Below are 26,072 nucleotides of genomic sequence, written 5' to 3'. Positions count from 1 at the left end.
TTCTCATCGAAATTGAACCATTCCTATGACTGGCACCCGGCAGATGCCAGGACCCCTGGACTGGAGATACGTAAAAAGTACTATCCGAATCATGGCCGATGCCAGCGCCACCTCGGCTGGCTTCCGTGTCGGTGGCACGTAAAAAGCATCCGAATCGTGGCCGAAGCCAGTGCCGCCTCGACTGGCTTCCGTGCAGGTAGCATGTAAAATGCACTAATCCGACCGTGGCCGATGCCAGCCTCACCTGGCACCAGTGCAGGTGGCACGTAAAAAGCACCCACTACACTCACGGAGTGGTTGGCATTAGGAAGGGCATCCAGCTGTAGAAACATTGCCAGATAAGACTGGAGCCTGGTGCAGTCTTCTGGCTTCCCAGATCCCCGGTCGAACCGTCCAACCCATGCTAGCATGGAGAACGGACGTTAAACGATGATGATGATGATTTTGATTGAAATTTATACTCTCTTCCACATATAGGGTCAACTTGGTTGTGCGGTTAAGAAGCTTGTGAGTGGATTTAATAGATGGAAACTGAAAGAAGCATCTCGTGTGTATGTATATATAAGTGTGTGCGTGTGCAATGTGTTTGTGTCTCTGTGTCTTGACATCATATGATAGCTGCAAATGAATGTCACCAACATACAAGCAATGTCATTCATTTTCAACATTCTGCAAAAAAATGTCTGGCTATTGGGAAATATCTTGCTTGGAAACAGGTGAGAGTTGGCAACAAGAAAGGCATCTGACCATAGAAAAGCTGCCTCAAATCTATCCAATCCATGCAAACATGGAAAAATGAATGTTAAAATGATAGTGATACTGCTGCTACAACTACTGCTCCTCTGATGATGATGATATTGTTTAACTTCCTCTTATTCTCTTCAGTTGACTAAGAGAAGTTAAACTGAGCTGACAAGAATCTGCTGTTATTTCATCTAAACTATAAATTTAGATTTCGTTTTTGGATTTGGTTTGCAAGATTATTTATATGAGTTTGTGTGTTGAAGCATATTCTGTTGTGTCTGGGGAGAGTCAAAACTATTGAAAAGTTTGCAAGATGCTACAAAAATTTTAAGAAAATAAAAATAAGAAATAAGTGGAAATTTTACTGGTGAGTGTGTTACATTATAAGGCACAAAAAGAAAATGACTCTCCCCAGACACTACAGAATTACTGGAGCATGCCAGGCGAAATGCATAGTGGTATTTCATCTTTCTTTATGTTCTGAGTTCAGATTCCACCAAGGTCGACTTTGCCTTTCATACTTTTGGGGTCAATAAATTAAGTACCAGTTGCGTACTAGGGTCGATCTAATTGATAGGCCCCCTCCCCAAAAATTTCGGGCCTTGTGCCTAGAGTAGAAAAGAATTACTAGAGCACTTGGTTATGTGACTGTCTGAAGACCAAACTTGAGAAGCTGGATTTCACAAGACTCATACTCAGTCAAGAGACAACAGCTACAAGCTATCAAAGGTATTATCAAATATGTTAAATATACCTATACATATATGTATTTGCACCAGATGTAGTGTGCAAGGGCGAAGACTGTGCTGGTGTGGTCATGTATGAATGAAGACAGTTGCATCAAGTAGTGCCAAGCTCTAATTGTAGGGGAAGTAGACCCAAGAAGACATGAGATGAAGTGGTAAGAAAGGATCTTCAGACGGGCCTCACAGAGAGAATAACAGTGGACTAAAACTTCTGGCAGTTTGCTGTGTTTGAGTAAATATGTAGTTGTCCTTGCATAAAGGCATGTCCCCTGCATCTCTCTTCAGTTAAGTGTTCCTAATCTTGCAGGTTCATGGGTGCCAATGCCATGTGAAAAGTACCCATACTGGTGCTGCTTAAAAGCATCCAGTACACTCTGTAAAGTGGTTGGCATAAGGAATTGCATCTAGCCATAGAAACCATACCAAAACAGACATGGAGCCTGGGCAGCTCTTCAGCTGACCAGCTCCTGTCAAACCATCCAACTCATGCCAGCAAGGAAAACGGCATTAAAGGATGATGATGCTGATGTCTATACATTCATGTGTACTATACATGTGTGCTTGTGTACATACATACATAGACACATGCATGCATGCATGTATACATACATAAATACATACATGCATACATATACATAAACACATATATACAGATACACATATATGCATGCATACATACCATCCAACCCATGTCAAACCGTCCAACCCATGCCAGCAAGGAAAACGGCATTAAAGGATGATGATGATGCTGATGTCTATACATTCATGTGTACCATACATGTGTGCTTGTGTACATACATAGACACATGCATGCATGTATACATACATAAATACATATATGCATACATATACACATGCACAAACACGCATGCATGCATGTATACATAAGTACATACATGCATACATATACACATACATAAACACATATATACAGACATACACATATATGCATGCATACATACATATACACATACATAGGCACACATACACCTACATGTATACATACATACAAAGAAATATAAACGCACAATAAGGTAAAAGCCATTGCCACTCATTATAATGTACTAGTGTAATGTACTAGTGAAGACCTCAATAAAATGTAAGCACAGCAGACCTGTAATAATGATTTGGGGTAGAGAAGAGAAATTGTGCACAGCTGTGGAAATTGGCTGCCCAGCAGATGTTAACATAAACCTGAAGATCAGTGAAAAAGAGAACACCTATGCTGAACTATTGAAAAATCTACAGTTACTCTATCTAGATTACAAGTTCAGGTTTATACCTGTAATTATTGGGACCCTGGGATATGTAACGCACTGCTTAAATACCAATCTTGAGAAATTAGGCTTCTCTAAACCAGAAAGGAGAAAGCTAATTTGAAGACTACTGATCCAATCCCTCACTGGAACTGTAAAAATCTGTAAAACTTTCCAGAAGTTTATCATTTAAATATATATGAACCTGTTTAGATATGTAACTATATGCATGAGGATACATACATAAAACACCAATCAGCACATACATACATACAAACAAACAAAAATACCCTGTTGATGTTGAAATTCCAATGAAGGAGCCTTGAATCTAGGTTAGAAACCAGTTCTTTCTCTATTGGCAAGAAATTCTGAAATAAACTGAATAATGACATACATACATACATACAGTTCTTCACTGGAGAACAGTCGATGAAGATATATTTGAAACTCACATAAACCTTAGTAAATAACTATAGAAAGTAACTAATATGTTCTTTCCAATAACTTGGTCAGTCATTCATTGAAAACGAAATGAGAAATGAAAGTCTCTTAGATTTTATGTATGCATTTTAAAAGCATTTACAAATATTCTTGAATTCGATAGAAACTGGAACCCTTCTATTTGTTGTTAGGTTTGAATTAGTTTAATCCAGATTCTCAACTGAACATCAAAGAAAAGCAAAAAAAAATAGATTTCAATAGCTTTGATAGTTACTTCCCTTGTACCACGTTTCAAAGTTTCTGTGAATGTATCTGCGTGACGTTTAGAAAGTTGTCAAATCTAGAGGATGCTAGTTTAATTTGGGTGTGTATGAAAGATAGAGGATCAATTGTCTCAGTCCCGTGTCATAAAATAATAATAATAATAATTAATTCTTTTATTGGCCACAGAGGGCTGACAAATATGATTGGAAAACATAAAGGGACAAAACAGGACAAAAGGTTACAAAAGGTTTTGTCCGTTTGTGAAAAAAAAAAAAAAAAACGAGTAAAAAGCAGTTTAACAATCAAAAATTTTAACAACGAAAAACTCCCTATAGAGGAGACACTTCGAAAAAAGAAAAGGTCTCACGTGGAAAAACCCATAAAAGCCACGGGAGCCTGGTCAAAAGTGGGGTATAATGAAATTATTGTATACAGTGCTCAGGTGCACCACAACTTGTCAAAAGTGCGTATAAAGTATATGCAGTAATGTACAAATGTCTGGAAAGCGAACAGCGTATGAGTAATTTTATTTGGTGTTCTCACGGATTTTCCCGATGTTACTGTAATTTTTCCAACCTATTGCTTGTGTTACACAATATCAAACTTTAAAATAATATTTCCTGAAACAAACCTCTCGTTCTCAATCTATAACCCATCGTTGTTGAGTAGGCTACCTACACTTGGCATTGCAACTCTTGTCTACTTGTCTCTTTCGAACTAATGAAACGTTGACACAAGCGTTACTTTTTGAAATAATAAATTTTTTTTTAAATACTTTGAAACCAAAGAAAAGGTTTCCGTCTTGTAAGCTTTTGAGTTTAAAAAATCTTCATGACAGTCGACTATAACTTAACACTAGTAATGTTCTGTCGCTTCTTAACCGCATGGACTAACTAAAGCCTTGTGAGTGAAACTGGTAAACAGAAACCGAAAGAACCCCGTTGAATGTGTGTGTGCGCGCACGTATTTGTGTTTTCTTATCTTGACGTTGCTTATGTATTGTGTGATAGTTGTAGTAAACGAGCATCAGTCATACAAGCGGTATCCTTCATTTCCAGTCATCTACAAAAGCTTGTTTGGCCATATTATGGGGTGTTTGTGTATATACTTCTGCCTTCCTCTCTCTCAATCACTCTATTGGCATCTGTCATATATATATACATTCTCTTTCTTTCTCTCTCTCATCAGCAAACGTAGCTGCTGCAAGTCTCTCTGTGGTTTGTGGGGTCAACCGTGTCCTCCGCTTCATTTTTTTGTTAATCACTCATTCTCATTTAATTGTATATATATTAATTGTTTGTTTATTCATACGTTTCGTCTCATTCGATACCCTGATCCCAACGTTTGTTTTGCCTGTCCCCGTATTGTCCCCTCTTTTTCTCAACCTTATGGTGAATAAAGAAATTCTCTCTCTCTCTCTCCCCCAATAGCTCTATTAGCTTCTGTCATATACAGGGTGGCCTAAAAGCAGGTTTACAGTTATCACGTTGACACTTCAAATTTGTTTTAAAACATTTTATTATATTTAAATTTCTATCTTAAAAAATGAGAAGGGAGCTTGACAAAATTAGCTAAATTTGCATAGAATAATGGTTTCATATTTTTTTTATAATTAAGATCTAAACTGTTTGTAGAATGACCGTGCAAAAAGGAGATGGTGACGAATGAATGACTCCTTTAAAGACCATACAATCGCCTTACAATAAAAGCCAAAATATGGATAAATAAATAAGTGCCAAAAGGAATAAGAGAGAACAACACAACCGTAGAATGTAACAAAAAGGTTTTATTTAGATGTTAGCATGTGGGTAGCAGAGTGTATGTCTGTGAGTGCGACATAAGTACGTACATAATAATAATAACAAGACAGGCCGGCAAGCATACAATAATGTGTATGTGTGTACAAACAAAGGTGTATGCATGTGAGATAAACTACAGAGCAATAGAAAAAGTCTATAACAGGATGCTAGAAGTTCAGACACAATGAAGAAAGATAATACCAGTTCGTAGTAAGATACACAATAATTGGAATTCTGTACAAGAGGTTGAGGTCACAATGCAGAACCGGTTACTACACGTGTAGAGGTTGTGATTTCTATGCTGTGCTGGGTTACTTTGTACAGAAGGTTCTTGCAGGTACACTTGCTGTTAACCATGGTGAAATATTCACAAACAGTGTGAAGTTACACCTGAGCGAGTTGCTGTGTACATATTGATGTTGGTGGCATTGATAAGCTGAAGGCGATGGTGGTAGAGGCGACGTTAAGATGAAGGCATTGGTGGTGAAGGTCTGGAATACTGCTAGTGGTGTTGTCATGTCGCTGGGTGCTCTGTGGTCAGTGGTGAGAACCAAAGACAAGATAGGGTGAATCACTGAAGCTTTTAAAGCAAATAATAGGCTCCAGAGAAAATTTAGAAGACTGTGTCACGGGACCTTATCAGAAGGTTGCGATTGGTTAGGTTGCATATTGGCGCGTAAATAAAGAAAGATATAAACTGCATCAACACCAACCAATCAGAGTAATGGACACAACTGGGCCTAAGCGGCCGAAGGCTGGCTGTTATCTGCTACGTCCGTATTTATGTTATATATGTCAGAGAGAGAGGATTTCACTAGGGGTCCACTACATGTTAATATATGAATGCAAAAGAGATAGTTGAATAACTGTAAACCTACTTTTGGGCCACCCTGTACATTCTCTTTCTTTCTCTCTTTCATCAGCAAGCGTAACTGCTGCTACTCTCTCTCTCTCTCTCTCACCAGTGACATAATCTGATACACCTCACTTGTTCTGTTTCTCTTACCTGGAAATTTGGCTGGAGAATTTTCGAGGCTTTGAGATTATCTCTCCTTCTCATTCAGAGTCTGGTGCAATTACTGCTAAGCATTTGTTTACACTTCCTCAAAGTGGAAATAATTTCAATGAATCAAAATATAATTTTTTCTATGCCTTTAGTGTCCATGTTCATGCACCAGACCCCTCCTTTAGCGAAAGACAGCTCTGAGTTGAGAACAGTGGAGAAATAATTGATGGCCTATGCTCTATAGGGAACAGAGGTTTTCAGTAAGTTTTATGTCTAGCTAGAGTCAAGAGAGGAGGTTTGCTCTGCTAATGAAGTCTATTGACACAGAAACATGTTCACAACTGTTCTCTTGTCTCCAGAAAAAAAGAAAAAAAAAGCAACAGACTGTCTTTTCTTTTTTGGGCATGGCACATTAATTCTGGAAAATTGTTGATTCCTTGAGATTATATCCATGCTTCTCATTCAGATTTTGATATAATTGCAACAAGGTATTTGTATATAATAATAATAATGAAATTATTGTATACAGTGCTCAGGTGCACCACAACTTATCAAAGGTGTGTATAAAGCATAAGCAGTAATGTACAAATGTCTGGGAAGTGAACAGTGTATGAGTCAGATACATGCTTGCGTGTGTATGGAGGGAAGAAAATCAGGTGTAGTGTTGGCGAATCTCAGGAAGCATGGAGGTTTTGAAGGATGCAGTGCTCCGACAACTAACAACTGATACCGGCAGTTTGTTCCATACTTCAGCAAATTTTAGCGTGAAAAAATGTTTCCGAAAGTCATGGGAGCTGTGCTGTATATCTTCTCTTGAAGTGAAGATATATTAAGAATTTATCTTGTATGGTATTTAGTATACTTTTCTTCATCTTTGCTGTTCAAATTCACCAAATCATTTCTCATAGTTCATTTTTGTTTTAATAATATAAACAACCCTTCTCCCTGGTCACTTCATCATTGATATATCTCTCTCTCTCTCTCTCCCCCTCTCTCTCTTGACTTTACCTTTCTATACTCCTAGCTACCACCCCTCTCTCTCCCAGATCACTCATTGAGACTGTGATTTAGGAACCACACGCACACACTCACACATATACACACACACATGCACACACGCGCACACAACACAACACAACACAACACACATACTTATGATGGAAGTTTTAGCCTATCTGATGATCTGCAGCTTTTATCACGGCTATTGCAAAAATGTCTGTTCTCTTCGGAAACCATGCCTCTGGAACTCCTCCCTGTTCACATCCTTCCTTGCAACACAACAGCTTAAATATTGCATAAACAGCATCAATCTCACTGGTCTTAGAAGGCCTACACTGGTTATGGCTACTGCCTCTACCTTCAGATTTATCAAATAAAAAGAAGTTTTGTAAATACATGGATGATGAGAAGAGGAGAGACAAATGAGTTAGACGTGCCTGTATGGAGATGGTAAGGGACCAACCAGATCAAAGGAGCAGGGACTATTTTAGTAACACATCCTCCCAGACCTAGTAACTAAATATATTTTAAGTGTACGTAACTAGTATTTGAATTGTTAAGGGGCTGACAACAACTGAAATGAAATCGAGGTTTTATTTTTTAATTTTTTTTATGTAGAACTCTTGTTTTGATGGAAATCATCTACCAACATTCTTTGTGTTGATATACTCTTTTACTTGTTTCAGTCATTTGACTGCGGCCATGCTGGAGCACCGCCTTTAGTCGAGCAAATCGACCCCGGGACTTATTCTTTGTAAGCCCAGTACTTATTCTATCGGTCTCTTTTGCCGAACCGCTAAGTGACGGGGACGTAAATACACCAGCATCGATTGTCAAGCAATGCTAGGGGGACAAACGCAGACACACAAACACACACACATATATATATATATACATATATACGACAGGCTTCTTTCAGTTTCCATCTACCAAATCCACTCACAAGGCATTGGTCGGCCCGGGGCTATAGCAGAAGACACTTGCCCAAGATGCCATGCAGTGGGACTGAACCCGGAACCATGTGGTTGGTTAGCAAGCTACTTACCACACAGCCACTCCTGCGCCTATGTATGTATTCCATAACAAAGGTGTTGTTTATATTTATCCCACGACAGTCTTTTTTGAGGATGGCAACACATACTGTTTTAATAACAACATCATGATGCAGAGAGAGGTAGTACCTCAATGATATTTTGAGCAGCTGCTGATTACATGTGTTATGTACTCTACAGAACAGTGATATAATTAACATTTGTGGTTACATCTTGGGCATTCAAGGGCTTCACTGTCCTGTTTGTTTGTTAAATATTTCATATCTATCTCTTGATCATGAATTAAGATGTGATCTGATATCACAAGTCCAAGAGCTGCTACATTTCATTTTATTAATATCATCCTTTTCAAATTTAAGGGAAACATACTCATGCATAATCTTTTCATGGTAATCCAGAGTGTTCCTCTTCCAAGTCTTTGCTGAAGAAATGCTAGTCCTGCAATTCAGGGTTCATATGGAAAGTCATCAAGAAGTCAGTATTTCTTAAAGAGTTCACAACTGACCCATGGCCCACACAATGTTATTCAAGTCACTTTTGTGCACTTGGGTGATGAACAGAATGATATAAATAACACAACACTCACAGGCTGTCTGTACTGGTCTTGTGAACTTTGCTCCACTCTTTGCAACGGCATTTCATTGCCCTATTCTATATTGTAAATTCTTTATTCTTTCTTTTAATTTTATTACCAACCTGGGTTGCTTAAGATGCCTTGTTTCTTTGTAGTATGCTTTGCAAATATCTTCCAGGTGTTACTTCAGAGTAACAGCAGCTGAATATTGCCAGGTATTAGTACTCCAGTATGTGTTTTCACAGGATGTGGTGTGTGTGAGAGAGAGAGGTTGGTGGTGGAGAGGGGCGAGTGGGTATTTATATATATATATATATGTATATGTAGGTGCAGTATGGTTTAGTGGTTAGGAAATCGGTTTGGCAGTCATGAGAGCAAGTGTTATTCTCTATATACTTGGTTTCACTCTTACCTTGTGAATGAAACTGGCTAGACAGAAACTGTATATAGCTACATTTGAAGGTACATGATTGTACCTGTAACTCAAACTGCACAGCCTTGTCACTCACTGTTATCATAATTTTCTCAGAGAATTATGTAAAAGGTACATGTGTCTGTATGTCTCCATGTATGTATCATCATCATCATCATTTAATGTCCGTAGTCCATACTGGCACGAGTTAGACAGCTTGACTGCACCAGACACCAGTCTGATTTGGCATGGTTTTCTATAGCTGGATGCCCTTTCTAATGCCAACCACTTCAAGAATGTAATGGATGCTTTTACATGTCACTGGCACAGGTGCCATTTGCATGACACTGGAATGCCTTAACATGTCACTGGCGCAGGTGCTGATTTGTGTGACACCGGTATCTGCCATGACTGTGATTCTGTTCGGCTTGAAGGGTCTTCTCAGCACAACATAATGACAAAGGTCTAAGTCATTGCTTCCGATGGAAGCAGACAGCAAAAAATCTTGCAATTCAGTACCTGCAAAAAATCAGCTATGACATCGAAGAAATGACAATGTAGATAGCTGATAATGAACATAAACTGATGGAGGACCAACTGGGTGTTTATAAGACCATTATTTCAAGCATTGAAAATGAAAGAGGATGCCTTTTCTTTCTGGATGCTCCAGGTGGAACTGGCAAAACATTTGTCATCAACCTTCTTCTGGCTAAACTGCGCCAAATGAAACACATTGCCATAGCAATAGTGTCAAGTGGAATAGCTGCAACTCTGCTAACTGGTGGCCACACAGCTCATTCTTGTTTCAAACTCCCTTTGGACCTGTCCAAGAAAGAGAAGGCAAATTGCAACATCAGTCGTGGTTCTATAAAAGGCAAACTTTTGGGTGAATGCAGGTTGATCATCTGGGATGAGGCGACAATGAGCCATAAGGTTTCCTTTGAAGCTCTTGAATTGGCCCTTCAGGATCTGAGACACAACATTAGGCTTATAGGAGATGCCACAGTCTTGCTTGCAGGAGACTTTAGACAAACCCTTCCTGTGGTTCCAATTGTGACAAGAGCTGATGAGGTAAATTCCAGCATTAAGTTGTCCTACCTATGGAGCAGTGTGCAAAAGCTGAGACTCACAACCAACATGAAACTGCAGACAGAACTTTTTCAAAGCAACTGTTGGACAACGGTAACGGCACTTCAATTGGTGAGAAGGATGGCCGGATAAAAAAGTGTACGTAGACTGCTATATGTATATATAAATTTTTAAAAAATGGAACAAGAATGCAACAGATCACAATAAAACATCCAGATAGATGATACAAAGATGGTCAGGAAAAACAACAACAAAATGGACAGGAAAAAACAAGGATGGGTCATTCGCAGCCTCCTCATCCGGATGTTTTATTGTCGTCTCTTGTGTTCTTGTTCTATTCTTTGGATTTATACACCACCTGTTTTCGTCCTTTGGTTTTTTTGTAAACTCTCCCTATATATATATATATATATATATATATATATATATGTATGTATGTATATATCTTATATTTTGTGAAATTTGATTTAGTATTTCTAAATTGAATTTTTCCCTGTAAGTTTGGAATAATATTCCCTCATATTATATATATATATAACCAAATTAGCAAGTTAGAAAATCTCTATAAGAGATGAAAGCAGTAACTATACTGAGAAATCACTGATCTCGCAACAAGGAAATTAGCTGGGATGGGGATGAGCACAAATACCTCAAAACCATACAGGCTGGTGGCCCTGTCGCTGGGAGATGGTAGGGGTTTTCTCTCCTGCTTGCAATATATATCAGGTGCAGATTGCATCAAATGACCAGCTAGAAGAGGTATCCTCCTGGGGTTAAAATAGTAGTAATGTCAGTTCCTACAGGAGAGCTGTGTTGAAGTGATGATAAACATTACTTTTCAGTATAGTTACTGTTTTCATCTCTTATAGTGTTTTTCTAACTAGCTAATTTGCTTGGTGCAAGATCAATGACTGGTTGTTAATTATTTTCTCAAAATCGAAATCGATCAACATTAATGTAAATTGCAGCTGTGATACCAGTGCCGGTGGTACGTAAGAGAACCATCCAAACGTGGCCATTGCCAGTGCCGCCCGACTGGCCTCGTGCCGGTGGCATGTAAAAAGCACCATCCGATCATGGCCGTTGCCAGCCTCACCTGGTCCCCGTGCCGGTGGCACGTAAAAAGCACCATCCGATCGTGGCTGTTTGCCAGCATCGTCTGGCACCTGTGCGGGTGGCACGTAAAAGCACGGAGTAATTGGCGTTAGGAAGGGCATCCAGCCATAGAACATTGCCAGATCAGACTGGGCCTGGTGCAGCCTTCTGGCCTCCCAGACCCCTGTTGAACCGTCCAACCCATGCTAGCATGGAAAGCGGATGCTAAATGACGACGACAATGATGATGATTGCAAGCTGGAGAGAGTTACTGGTATCTCTAGCGGACAAGTGTCCACCACTGAAGATGAGCATAAATAGTTCAAGACCATACAGTCTGGTGGTCCTGTCACTGGAAGATGGCAGGGGTTCGCTCCCTTGCTTGTAATATATATTGGGTGCAGATTGCATCAAATAACCAGTTAGAGAAGGCATCCTCCTGGGGTTAAAATGGTAGTAACATCAGTTCCTGCAGAACAGCCATGTTCAAGTGGTGATAAACATTACTTGCATGCATGCATATATGTATGTATATATGTATGTATGTATGTATGTAATGTCAGGTTATTTTCGAGTGCTACTGGTAACATGTAACCCAGTACAACATGTTGCATGGTCGGGTCGTCGGCAACTAAACTGGCAACCCCACCAAGCTTGCTTGGTGAGGAGGGTGTTTATTGGACACCATGCAGGATGAAAAACAAAACCCGTCAAAGGGCGGAGGAACCCTTGAGAGTCAACGGCCATCCAATAAATGTCTTAAGGCTGTATCATGCACGGGGACATAGAAATAATCGGACTGAATACCCGATTGCGCGGTTAAACCACTGGGAGTGAAGGACTCCTAGCCTTTGTTAGGGCATCCTTCTAGGAGAAGGTAACTCAGATAACTGGGATAACTCTGACATAGAACCTGCAGCTCAGTGCTTACTGATGATGTTGACTTGTTCTTCTTTTTGGATTATGGCTGCTGTTGCTTAGTGAGTGGGATTGACTCAGTGCACAGCCTTTCCTCACTTTAAAAAAAAATCTTCTTGCACAGGCATTGCACAATAACAACATTGATTAAGCTTCGTGCAATGGCCATACTCGATAACGAGGGGGCAGCCACCATGTATGTATGTATGTATGTGTGTGTGTGTGTGTGTGTGTGTGTGTGTGTGTGTGTGTGTGTGTGTGTTGTGTGTGTGTGTGTGTGTGTGTGTGTGAGAGTGAATGAATGAATGATTTTTGTTAGGCATTGTGCTATAGAAAAATAAATCAACTTCAGAATGATGCATGTAGAGCTCCTGAGGGATGAAGGGTAAAGTTGACCCAGATATGATTAAACACTGAATGTTGAAGGACAAAATTAAATACTGTATGGATTTCGTCTGACACATTTCATTTCTGCCAAATTACGTCATTTGTTTTGGAAAAATATTATCACAAGCATTTATCAATAAAAGAATATATGATGGTATAATATCTCCGTGGACCAAGTTCAGGAATCATGTTTTTGTTTCTCAACTAAAACTATCTCTCTTTACTTATATGGCTAATACCCTTGGAAAATGCATGAACCTCTCCACTATCTACATCTGTGTAAAATTGTGGTCTTGCACCCAAGTATAAAATGAACAACTGAAAGGAAAGAAAATACAATCATGTTGGCAATGATGTCGAAGGCAAAGGGTTGTTTTCTGATATCTAGATGTGTGTATGTATGTTGTTTCTCTTTTTTCTTTTCTCTTTCTCTTTTACTTGTTTCAGTCATTTGACTGCGGCCATGCTGGAGCACCGCCTTTAGCCGAGCTAATCGACCCCAGGACTTATTCTTTGTAAGCCCAGTACTTATTCTATCAGTCTCTTTTGCCGAACCGCTAAGTGACGGGGACGTAAATACACCAGCATCGGTTGTCAAGCAATGCTAGAGGGACAAACACAGATACACAACACAGATACACAAACACACATACGCATATATATATATATATATACATATATACGACGGGCTTCTTTCAGTTTCCATCTACCAAATCCACTCACAAGGCATTGGTCGGCCCGGGGCTATAGCAGAAGACACTTGCCCAAGATGTCACACAGTGGGACTGAACCCAGAACCATGTGGTTGGTAGGCAAGCTACTTACCACACAGCCACTCCTGTTTGCGTATGTTTACAATAAATGTTACTGTTTATCCATACTTTTATATCTATTTATAATCTTTATAATCAGACATCTATTTGTGGAAAAAAGACATGTGTCCATAGGTTTCTTCCTTTTCATTTTCTTCTATTTAACATCACAACTGGAAGTTATTTTTATCAATGTCAGTTGTTTTTTCTGAAAATATCTCAAACATGCTGGCAACAGGAATTACATAGATTACACATTATTTTGAGTGATTAGACTTGAGAAAGTTCTTCAGTTGACTCATTCACATAACCAATGAAGAGGGAGCAGAAAGAAGAAGGTAGGTAGTCACTGGGTTCACTAGAATTTTAATGGTGCCATAGCCATGAGCCAAAATAATGATTATAATAGACTAAGTGTTATAAATACACATCAACATAATGTCTATTCATTTCATGTTTTATGTACTATATATAAAAAACATGGTGTTTTGTCAATTAAACATATGGCTTTTATTGTTTGATTAGATCCTGTTTTAGTACCTAGCTACACCATTAGTAAGGAATCCTCTACAAAGTGGTTTAACTAGCTAGAAATAGCAGCTAAATCTCCTTCATATTGCACCTTACCATTAGAGAAAAAAAGAGAAGGATGCATTTGCTAATGCAACCCTAGAGAAAAAGAGAGGATGGTCATAACTGGAATGCTTTTGATTAAGGGTTTGCTCAGAGTTGAACTTGGGATAAAGAACAACAGCACTGTATTTTTTTTACTGCCAGACACCATTTTTGTCACCAACCCTCACCTGTTTCCAAGCAAGGTAATATTTCCCCGTGGTCAGACACAATTTTCACAGAAGACTGGAAATGAACATCAATTTTATGACGATACTCATTTACAATCATGATTTCAAGACGAGTACACACAAACACACACACGTACATGCTCACAAAGTGGCTATTCCCTTGATCAAGGATGTTGTCTACCTAGGAATGGATACATATCATCAAAAAAGCAACAAGGATATCCAGTGGTAATGCGGTACGATCGTTTCATGTGACTCCAGTTAATTGAACAATGCAAACATTACATCAATTTAAAATGCAGAGCAATCTTCAGCTGCATAAAAATATAGAATTTAGTTAAATTTGAAGGATTCGTTTATATAATTTTCATCTTATCCAAAACCACCAAGGGAATAAGTAGATAAACAAAGAACATGGATTCATGTACATGATGAATTCAGCTAACAATTACAAGCAGAATTAAAATCCAGAGTTGAGCCTGGTTAAGTAAGACAGGCTTGGTCTGAGGTCAAGTGGCTTCTATAATCATACTGGAGAATTTCAACTTGGCAATATTGTCAATTTTAATGGTTCTGTTGTTGTTTAGTCCTAGCTGAGCCCTGAATGATCAAAAACATTCCTGCCATGACTATCCCTGTCTTTCTTTTTTCAAGTATTGTATTCACAGAACTAGATTATCCTCTGTCTTTTGTTTTGTTTTTTTGTTTTATTAATCAGTAGGGTGTAATTTAAGGGTGTTTTTTTCTTTTTTGATGAGGTTGAGTAACCACATGTAAGTTTTCTAACTCTTTGTGCAATACTAATATGGTGTCAAGTCTATTTGTGCAATTATGGTTTTACATTTTATTTTTATCGTATCTAGGGAAGGTCATTATGCCAATAATAAGGAACACACACACTGGTGTGTTTATTATTATTGGTGTAATGATCTTCCCTATAACAAAATTCATTTCAACACACAAGTTCACATTGAGAATCTTGCAAACCAAATGCAAAAACAACTTATTTTATTTTTGACTACCATGATTTTAGTATGGTTTTATTAGCCGGACATCCTTCCCAATATCAGTCACTTTACAGCTTAGACTGGATTCGTTTTATCATGCCATCAGTATTAAGAAGGTCGTCAAGAAGGTTGTCAGAACTGAAGTGTTTCCATTTGACGGGGCGAAATGCTTAGCGGTATTTCGTCTGCTGTTACGTTCTGAGTTCAAATTCTGTCGAGATCGACTTTGCCTTTCATCTTTTCGGGGTCGATAAATTAAGTACCAGTTACACACTGGGGTCGATATAATCAACTTAATCTGTTTGTTTGTCCTCTCTGTGTTTAGCCCCTTGTGGGTAGTAAAGAAATAGGTATCAAGTCCCCCCCCCCCCACGAATTACAGGTCTTTTATTCGGGTTGTCTTCAATTATGATTTCTTTCTCCCAGAAGTAAAACTTTATCTGAAATAACAGAAACGTCACTCCAGCATGACACACAGTCTTAAGTAATTTTACTTATATTCACACATACATTCACATACACACAAATGCACACACATACATACATACCAGCAGAGAGAGTAACAAAGATTGGGAAAGTCAGTTCAAGTGGTTTATTTGAAAGAATAACAATCCAGTGTGCAAGTGTTGTAAACGTTTACTAACAAGCCTGCATAAATCAGCTGTACCTGATCATGAGGAATGTTGAAAAAAGTTAGAAATAGTGCGTTCTAATTTCAAACAAAGTCACAGTAGTAAAGTGGAAAAACTTGAAATTAGATATAGTGTATAAATAGGATGTCAATATATCAGTATATCACTGAATTAAACCATGAAAATAAAAGCAGTGTACTTGAAAGTGTTAAGTTACATCCAACAAACTACACATGAATCTGATCACAATGTTGTTACTCTGGTTTTGCTTGAAATATCGGAATCTAAATTGAACCAATCCTATGACTGGCACCTGGCAGATGCCAGGACCCCTGGACTGGAGATACGTAAAAAGCACTATCTGAATCGTGGCTGATGCCAGCGCCGCCTCGACTTGCTTCCGTGTCGGTGGCACGTAAAAAGCACCATCCGAATCGTGGCTGAAGCCAGTGCCACCTCGACTGGCTTCCATGCCAGTGGCACGTAAAATGCACCAATCCGACCGTGGCCGATGCCAGCCTCGCCTGGCACCAGTGCAGGTGGCACGTAAAAAGCACCCACTACACTCACGGAGTGGTTGGCGTTAGGAAGGGCATCCAGCTGTAGAAACATTGCCAGATAAGACCGGAGCCTGATGCAGCCTTCTGGCTTCCCAGATCCCCGGTCGAACCGTCCAACCCATGCTAGCATGGAGAACGGACGTTAAACGATGATGATGATGATGATGATGATGATTATTTGACCAGTTAAAAATTCAAAATATTTGTTAACTGTCAAATCAATTGATATAATGTGAGGTATTTTCCCCCACAAGTATCAAAGAGTACAGCCATTCATTTTAGGAATAATTCTGGTTGCCTCAGTGACTGGTGAAAGTTTATATATAAAGCAATTGAATGCAGGAGTGGCTGTGTGATAAGTAGCTTGCTTACCAACCACATGGTTCCGGGTTCATTCCCACTGCGTGACACCTTAGGCAAGTGTCTTCTACTATAGCCTCGGGCTAACCAAGTGGATTTGGTAAACAGAAACTGAAGGAAGCCCGTCGTACAAAGAATAAGTCCTGGGGTCGATTTGCTCGACTAAAGGCGGTGCTTCAGCATGGCCACAGTCAAATGACTGAAACAAGTAAAAGAGTAAAGAGTAAAGAGTAACAAATGACATTCATTTAAATAATTGTATAAGACTTACATTAAACTAGGGATAGATGAAGCAAATAATATTAGTATGCAACATAATACAGCATTTCAAGATTTATGGGTTGAAGGAGTCCCATAGATTTGTTGAGAACATGATAATCTTTCTAGTGCTTGTGCTATGATAAAATGCACCAAGTGCACTCTGTAAAATGGTGAATGTTATGAAGAACATCCAGTTGTAGAAACGAAGTCACAACTGAAATGTATGAGTGAGCTGTAGTTTCCAAGCCAGTTAGGATGGCAGTAACTCCAAACAAGAACTAACTCAAATTGTAATGACCTGTCCAACCCATGCCAGTAAGGGAAGCAGATTTTAAATAGTGATGTGCGTGTGTGTGTGTGTGTGAGTGTGTGCATGTGTGTGCATGCATCATCATAATCATCATCATTATTTGCATGTCCATAAGGCAGCAAGCTGGCAGAATCATTAGCACACTGGGCGAAATGCTTAGCGGTATTTCATCTGTCTTGATGTTCTGAGTTCAAATTCCACTGAGGTCGATTTTGCCTTTCATCCTTTTAGGGTCGATAAAATAAGTACCAGTTACATACTGGGGTCAATATAATCGACTAGCTCCCTTCCCCCCAAATTCTCAAGGCTTTGTGGCTAGAGTAGAAATAATTATTTCTATGTCCATATTCCTTATTCTTTGCTGGTATGAGTTGGACAGGTTGACATTGTCTGAAGTAGTTTTTATTCAAAATTACAGCCTTCCTAGACAAGCCAGAGAACCTCATTACACATGTGCATTTTATGTAAGTAGGTGCTTTTCATAACACCAATCACTTTTCAGAATGAACTACACACACACACGCGCATGTATGTATGTGTTGAATATGTGTGTATGTGCTTATGTATTCATATGTATGTGTATAGAATATATGTATGTATGTGTATATCATCATCATCATCATCATCGTTTAACGTCCGTTTTCCGCGCTAGCACGGGTTGGACAGTTCGACTGGGGTCTGGGAAGCCAGGAGCTGAACCAGGCTCCAGTCTGATCTGGCAGTGTTTCTACAGCTGGATGCCCTTCCTAACACCAACCACTCCGCGAGTGTAGTGGGTGCTTTTTACGTGCCAGGGGAGTCTGGCATCGGCCACAATCGGTTGGTGCTTTTAACGTGCCACCGGCACGGAAGCCAGCCAAGGCGGCGCTGGCATCGGCCATGTTCGGATGGTGCTTTTTATGTGCCACCAGCACAATATATATGTGTGTGTGTGTGTGTGTATGTATGTATATACACACACATATATATGTTGTCAATTTATCATATATCCAAAAAAGATAAACTCTAAAGTATGGAGCAGTAAAGTATTAAAGTAACAAAGTTAATGTCTGGTCATAGAGTGACCAATGGTTTTGCATCCATGAAGGCTGTAGCTTCACAGACGACTCATCAGACTCTAGTCAGAAGACATTTTTAACTCTTCACTATTTGCTAGTCACTTGAATCGAGTAAGCAGTACAGGGAAGCATCATACCCAATGATTGGTGTAACAGGATCATTGTAAACTGTTACAAGGAAAACGATGTATTAAAGACAGACAGTTATAGAGGGTGAAAATTATTGGATCATATTAGGAAGATTATGAAAAGGGTCATAATATAATCAGGAACCCTCTCGTTTGTTGTATATATCATACTAGCAGTATCGCCCGGCGTTGCTCGGGTTTGTAAGGGAAATAACTATATAAGCATTTTTAGAGAGTTACTTCCCTTATAGATGCCAATTGGGGCTTTTTTAGCCATTTCTGTTTTGGTGTCTTCAAGCCATGAAGTCATTGTTCTAAAAGAACGCTGGTCTCCTTGACAACGCTTTACGACGTTGATTTCCTTACACTCCCTTCCCCACAGCTTCACGAGGGAGGGAAGAAGGAGGAGAAGCAACACAGGTGCAGATGTGAGCATGGACGCCAACTCCGCCGCCATCGACACATGAAAAATTATGCATTAAAATGGAATAAAAAATGATGTTAAATTATTTTTTAAATCGTAGACTCATCATAGACGTGCGCTAATACTCAGACGGGCTCGATATGAATCACGACTATAAGATACTCGAATTTGGTTAAACTGCACCGCAAAATGTGGGAGTAGTTAGGAATCTAAATCGAAGGGGACAGACACTCACACAACTACAGTTTTATATATATAGATTAATGAAATGGATGCCATCTTGAAGCATGTTACTGCGTTAAAATATGTAGACGACATTAAGCTGTGTCTTGAGGTAAAAAGGAATGGATCCTACAGAGGGTGATGGGGATAAATTTAACAGTTTGCATCAAAAGAATAGAAAACAATATCCTCTCCAAAAATGAAAATTTTTTTCAAATATAAAAAATATATCAACTAGAAACTGGCTGGGAGATAATTTATTCAAAGTAGCCACCCTCAAATTCCACCTTTCCTGTGTCCCTGGGAAGATATTTAAACACCTCCTTGATGTTGGCCACGAGCTCTGCATTGGTGTTGCAGACAGAACAGCTGGTGTCTTTCTCATCAGTGCCCCACATATAGTAATCCTTAGATTGGTAAAGTTATAGAAATTCTCCAATAAACACTTTTGACTCTTTATACAGGTATGGCTAGGAGCCAAATCCTGGTGCCACACATATGGCCTTCCAGCAGCAACCCTCTCCAGCCAAGCTTTGACCACAGTCTCCAACAGCTTCACATAGTTATCTAAATTAAGTCTAAGACCCTATTCAAAGGTATGAGGGTGGCATGATGTCTTCCTTACTGAAGATACACCCAAAGACCACCACAACTTGGGAGACATTGGTTTTCATGATGTCCATGTCCTGTCTTGCAGCCTCAACAATATTCATAGAGCATTGAGCAGCAGTCATGAGGCCAATATTTTGATACCCAGCATGAATCATCATGATACAGGTAACTCATTTCAAATGACTTCAAGTCCTCCATGTCAGCTAACTTCTCAACTATATTGTAGCAGAAGTATGATTATCATTCGACTGTCTAGCCTTCAATACCCTGATTTTGGCTCATACATGTATTTCTACAAGTGGTCACATGACCTGGTCATGTGATGGCATATACATTGATTGAGTCTTTCTGGCTTTATGCGGGCTATCCAATCCCATTACATGACAGACCAGCCTAGCATGGGCAGATTTTGTTTGTTTGCTGGTGCCCCTAATCAGCTTTAAAAAGAGGAATCTTTCTTGCTATTCCTCAGTGAGGTGGGAAGCATGACTGAGTTCAGATCTCAACAGAGAGGAAATTTATTTCCCAGCTAGCTTTGATGCATTATGTCCGTTCCTGTAAATCATGTCACATATTTGTTTCCTCTTCTATCAAGCACACATCACCAAGATCCAACAGCATGAGAAACCAATATGTATATTTTCTTCAGACAGTATTATTCAAAACGTACCATTTACTGTACCTTTCATTAGGTAGTTGAATAGTGTGGCCATCAATTACAACTCGTGTTCTTGTATTTTTTTTCTGCTGTTATACCTGACACATTTGGAATAAAGAAATTGTAATCTTATGAAGGTCAGAGCAAAGCTGCTCAACCTCCTAAAACATCATTAATCTTTATGCTCTCTAATGCTAATGACTGTTCACCAATACGTCAAGCTGTCACTAAAAAAAAAAGGAGACATTAAAAGAATCATTAAATTTAACCTGAACACCCTGTACGTTGTAGACCTTTTCTGCAATCTGATCAGGCATAATGCAGCAATAGATAGCTGAATGGCAACTCAAGCTGGTGATAGGCAAATGGACCACCTTATATTCTATACATTTTGACAGGAAAAACCACAAAATTTTCCTACTTCCTCTACAACACAAACCTAAGGAATTCACTGGTGAACACGACCTGGGCATTCTTGTCAACAGTGACCTGCCATGGATGAACTACATTTCCAAAATTGTCAAAAATGCAGACCATATCTTAGCATCACTCAGTTAGACTTTTGTCAACTACCAGCTATCTTTTTAAAGCTATCTATAATTATGACATATTCACACTTACAATTCGTATCTCCAGTTAAGAACCTCAGTCTTGTCCTGAATATCAGTCTACTGGAAGCTGTACAGAGATGTGCAACCAGACAAAATACTCTCTGTTACCATATCTTGAATGTCTTGCTTCTCTGGGCATTGACACACAAGTTTCAATGTCTAGCAACTAACTTGGTAGAAGTCCATGAGATTATCCTCTTCTTTCCAACAACTTCGGCCACGTTTTTGAATCCAGTACTTCTGCTGTTCGTGGACATGCTTATAAAATCAAAAGCAGCACAACATCCCTGACTTTTGGAAATATTTTTCATGCTTAAAATTCTCAAAGCATGGACTAAACTACTCACATTAGTTGTTAGCTGTCAGGACATCATCATCATTTAACATCCTCCTTCCATGCTGGCATGGGTTGGATGGTTTGACAGGAGTTAGCCAAGCAGGAGCCTGTGCTATGCTTCTGTGTCTGTTTTGGCATGGTTTTTATGGCTGGATGCCCTTCCTAACACCAACCACTCTGTAGAGTGGCTGAGTGCTTTTTTTTTGTGGCACTCACACAATCAAGGTCAGATTTGGCATGGTTTTTACAGCTGGATACCATTCCTAATGCCAACCACTTTACAATGTGGATTGGGTGCTTAAGTGGCATTTGCACTGGCAGGGTCACCAAGTGACTTTGCAAGACAAAGAGTCTTTGAGAGGGGAGGGGACACTGGAGGTGATCTTGTGTCAGATCCTGAAAGAGTGTGACAGAGAGGCAGAAACAGATGTCTTGCTGTAGAGGAGGTCCATGGTTACCCAACCAGAGAGAAGAAGAGAAAACGAGCAAGAGTTAACAAGAATGAGGGCAGAGACAGTTACCTAGAGAGAGAGTGGGAGTTAACAAGAAAGAGGTATGCAGAGCCAAGAGTAATGGAAGTGGGGGAGAGAGTGATCAAGAATGAAGACAAAAACAGGTTTGTTGCTGAAGGAGGGAAAGTGATCAAGAATGAGGGCAGAAATAGGTTTGTTGCTGCAGAGGAAATACATGATTACTCAGCCAGAGGGGAGAGTAAGGGAAAGAGAGAGAGTAGAAGACTGCAAAAGAATGGTAGCAAGTGCCAGGGTTTACTTGCAAGGAACAGGAATTAGGGCTTAGATGGGAAAGCAGAGTAAGGAAGAGGGAGATGAATGGTGGCAGGGTATCGCCAAGGAGTTGCGAGTCGGGAGCGAGAGTGGGGGATTGCAGTGACTGGTGAAAATCTGGGCATATAGAGGGGTGGGGTATCAATGATACAGTGAGCAGGGTAGCAAGGACAGGATTGAGGAGTGGAAGATAATCATAGTGTATGAAGAGGAAATGTGAGGAAGAGAAGAGAGACAGTTTGGGAAGGAAATGGGGATGCAGTTTGGTTTGTTGGGGTAGTGTGTGTAAAAGTTTTATTGTTACGTATGGGTGGAACACAATGCTTCTAGAATTCAGGTTCACTGATGTTGGCAGGTCTTCTCTAAAACCTCATATTGCCAGACATCTTGGTTCAGTGTCATTTTTTCTGTGAGTCCCAACATCCTGAGATCAGTCCTCACCACTTCATCCCATGTCTTCCTGGGTTCTCCCTCTTCCACAGGTGTCATCCACTTTCAGTGACCTGCACTTCTTTATACAACCGTCTTCATTCATACACATCATGTCCAAACCAATGTAGTCTCCTCTCTTGCATGCTGCATTTGATGCCTCTTATGCCCAACTCTAGTCTACACATGTCCTCTGCATTTAGAGCCCATCTTTCACTACCATAGAGTATAGCTGTTTGTACACAAGTATCATACAATCTACCTTTCACTCTGAGAGAGTCCTTTTGTTGCGAACAGAGGTAGTAGCTCTTAGAACTTTCTCCATCCTATTCGTATTCTAGAAACAATACTTTCAGAGCATTATCCTGGGTAACAGAAACTATCTACTACCTCGAGAGAGTCTAAGTCTTGTGTACGCTTATTGTTCCTGTGCATCTATCACACACAAAGGTAACCTTATCTGTTAATCTACCTGTGACTCCAGTGCATCTCTTATGTGTCCATAGCTTAAAAATACCATACTTCCCAAAATTCACCAACACTACTTTTGATATGCCTTTGCACATTTTCCTCTTAATGAGATTTTTACTATTCACTTCTGTCTTGTGTTTTAATTGTGTACAGTACATGCACTTTTCGTTTTCATTATCCTTTTTTTATTTGACTTACTGTTACTTTCTGTCCTATCTTTTACACTTTTCTGACAAGCAATGGATACAAGATCCTAATTGAGGGCTATTCAACATCTCTTGAGTTGGTGCTATGTGAAAATGCTCCAGCACATACTGTTAATAGGTTGGTGTTAAGGAAGGCAGCCAGCCATAGACACCAAGCCAAATGACACATATGAGAACTTTGTCATCAAGAGCGATTGTTCCTCATGAGAGGTGACTTGGATCATAATAATCGGCCTCATACTAACCTGGAAAATACATCTGCATATATAGACACAGGTATGTATGTGTATGTGTGTTAGTGTAATATACATACGTACTCTCCCACACACATACTCACACAGACGTATGTATGTTACTTTCCAAAACTATCAGGTTTATAGTATTGTTTGTAATGTGGTGGCAGTGATGGTGAGAGTATATTGACGTGACAACAGCTGGCGCTGTTACTACGTCGCGTAGTCGGAGGTTCCCGGCTGAGAACTTACAACAATTAACTTCCTTACACAACTGAACAAAAACCTACTTGGCACTTATATCATTGCTCTAACTTCTTTGACAATTGATTAACTCGAACTTACCACCGCAGGTTTGTCTCTCAACAACTTTTATTCTATAATTATCTATTATTAATATCGTTGTTAATGTATTCATTCAGTTATTGGTTTCTTAATTTTAAACATATAAGTAATATTATGTCTATTAAGTGTGTATATATATACTTTTTCACTGTCTATAAATTGTCTGACGGAGAACCTTACCTTAAATCAGACTTGAATAAAATTGTTTATATTTCTTAATTTATGTATATTTTCCCTATATTTTAGTTGCGTTGCATGTTATTAAATTCTTACTAAGTTATCGAACATGATATAAAACTTTGAAAACTTTCTGCAGATGCACAGTCTTATACATTTAAATACAGTCGGCGATTTATTTATGTATACCTAATGTACACACATCCGACATGCATATTGTTTGTAAATATATATAATAATACACGAAAAGGGTAACAAACAAAAGTAGTATTCAACAGTATTAGTTGGTGTCGTATTTTGTTTATAAAGTTTGAATATATATCATACATATTACATGCATACATACGCACATGGTATTTACATTCTTGTATATTTGGTTTATAGAATATCTCGACATCAAAGTCTCCCTCCCTCTCTCTATATATATATATATATACACACACATATATATACATACATACATGCGTTGATACATGCTTACATGTTACGAAAAGGTGACTTGGTCGCAATAATTGGCTTAAGTCATAAGAACAGCTTTATTTTCATACTCGAGTAAAAATATTGAAAAATGAAACCTTTCTTCTTTCCCTCCGTAGACAAACACTCATATATGCAAAATCTACAGTCTTCGCTCATTAATTTTGAAAGTTGTCATTTAAAATGTGTAGGAATTAAATAGGAAAACATGGGTAGGGTCCAACAAAAAGACTAGTAATATCGACTTGCAGCCTACAAATCCAATCAATCAATAGAATAGGGTTCGATGACAGATTTCAAATAGTCACCATTTGAACCCAGTGTATATACAATATATTTACAAATGCTTAAAACTGTCCACGGTGTTAGTGACCTGATTTTATTGATCTCAAAGGAAACTTGAAGTGCAGAGTATCCGGGCTGCTACTTCGTCACCGAAAGACATTTCTGTAGTGTTAGGGCGATAAGGGTGAAGAGGCTATCAGAATCTGTTCTCCATTTCAGCCAGTGTCTCACATATTGGCGTTGTCACTAGTCGGTGCCAGGATTAGTGTATTAGTTCGAGAAATATGTGTTTCGTTATGGTATCTTTTATCCGAATAGTTGTTGCATTTTTCGCAGGAGCCGAGATGACTTACGATCTTCCAACTTTTGGAATCGGTTGATGTTAACCATACTCAGTCCAATGAGGAAGTGCACCATACGAGCTCCAGGATCGTGTAACACTCATCGGGTGGTGGATTGATGAGGAGGTCTCTTACTTTTTGTGCTTTTCTGGCTTAAATAAGTAGTCTCCGAGGCAATATTTCGCGAGGAATTGGGTTCTAATCATGGAGATAAATTTCCATCTGATTGGGAAACTGGAGTTGCTTGAAATATGATGAAAATTAGCATGTTAAAAAAAAAAAAAAACAGTTAGAAAATTCGTAATTGTTATTATCGTTAAAAATGTATGCTTCGAAAATTGCTGATAGGCTTGTAAGCAATGTGCTGGCTGATAGCACGGAAAAAAACTGTGCACACGTGCTGTTCAATCAGGGAAAAATGTCTATTCTAAAGTTTTTTGGGTCACCATTTGTAACTTACGGTGACAGCAAAACTTTCGAACATTGCGGAGAGATATATATAAAAAAATAAATAAATAATCTATGGTTATCCTTTTTGACTCCCTTCACACCAACGAAGGTAGATCTTTATCGATTTTGGTGATAGAAATGCAACAATTGCACAGTACGTGATTTGAGGATACAAGTTAATAAAAGCAATTCAAATAGTAAATGTAACCGATTTTTAAAGATCAGTTATTTTCGTGTTTTGCAATGTCAATTTAACTATGTAAGAAGAAAATGTGTGTGTGTGTATATATATGTAT

General features: G+C 39.0%; 1 protein-coding gene across 2 annotated transcripts in view; it reads left to right on the top strand.

The window, feature by feature from the left end:
• Window positions 1–23,561: 23,561 nt before the first annotated feature.
• LOC115229036 (major facilitator superfamily domain-containing protein 6-like) overlaps window positions 23,562–26,072 on the top strand; it is a 28,822-nt gene continuing 26,311 nt past the window's right edge. Inside the window, exon 1 of one of the 2 annotated variants that reach the window (XM_036500462.1) lies at window positions 23,562–23,744. The gene's annotated coding sequence lies outside the window, so the exon portion shown is untranslated. Of the gene's footprint in view, window positions 23,745–23,821; window positions 24,055–26,072 lie in introns of those variants that run through there. The other variant, XM_029799466.2, reaches the window with a different exon arrangement.

Source organism: Octopus sinensis, linkage group LG2, assembly GCF_006345805.1.
Source record: "Octopus sinensis linkage group LG2, ASM634580v1, whole genome shotgun sequence".
In the NCBI taxonomy this organism is placed as follows: Eukaryota; Metazoa; Mollusca; class Cephalopoda; order Octopoda; family Octopodidae; genus Octopus; species Octopus sinensis.
Note: the sequence above shows the minus strand (reverse complement) of the source record. Positions and strands in the feature narration are given on the sequence as shown.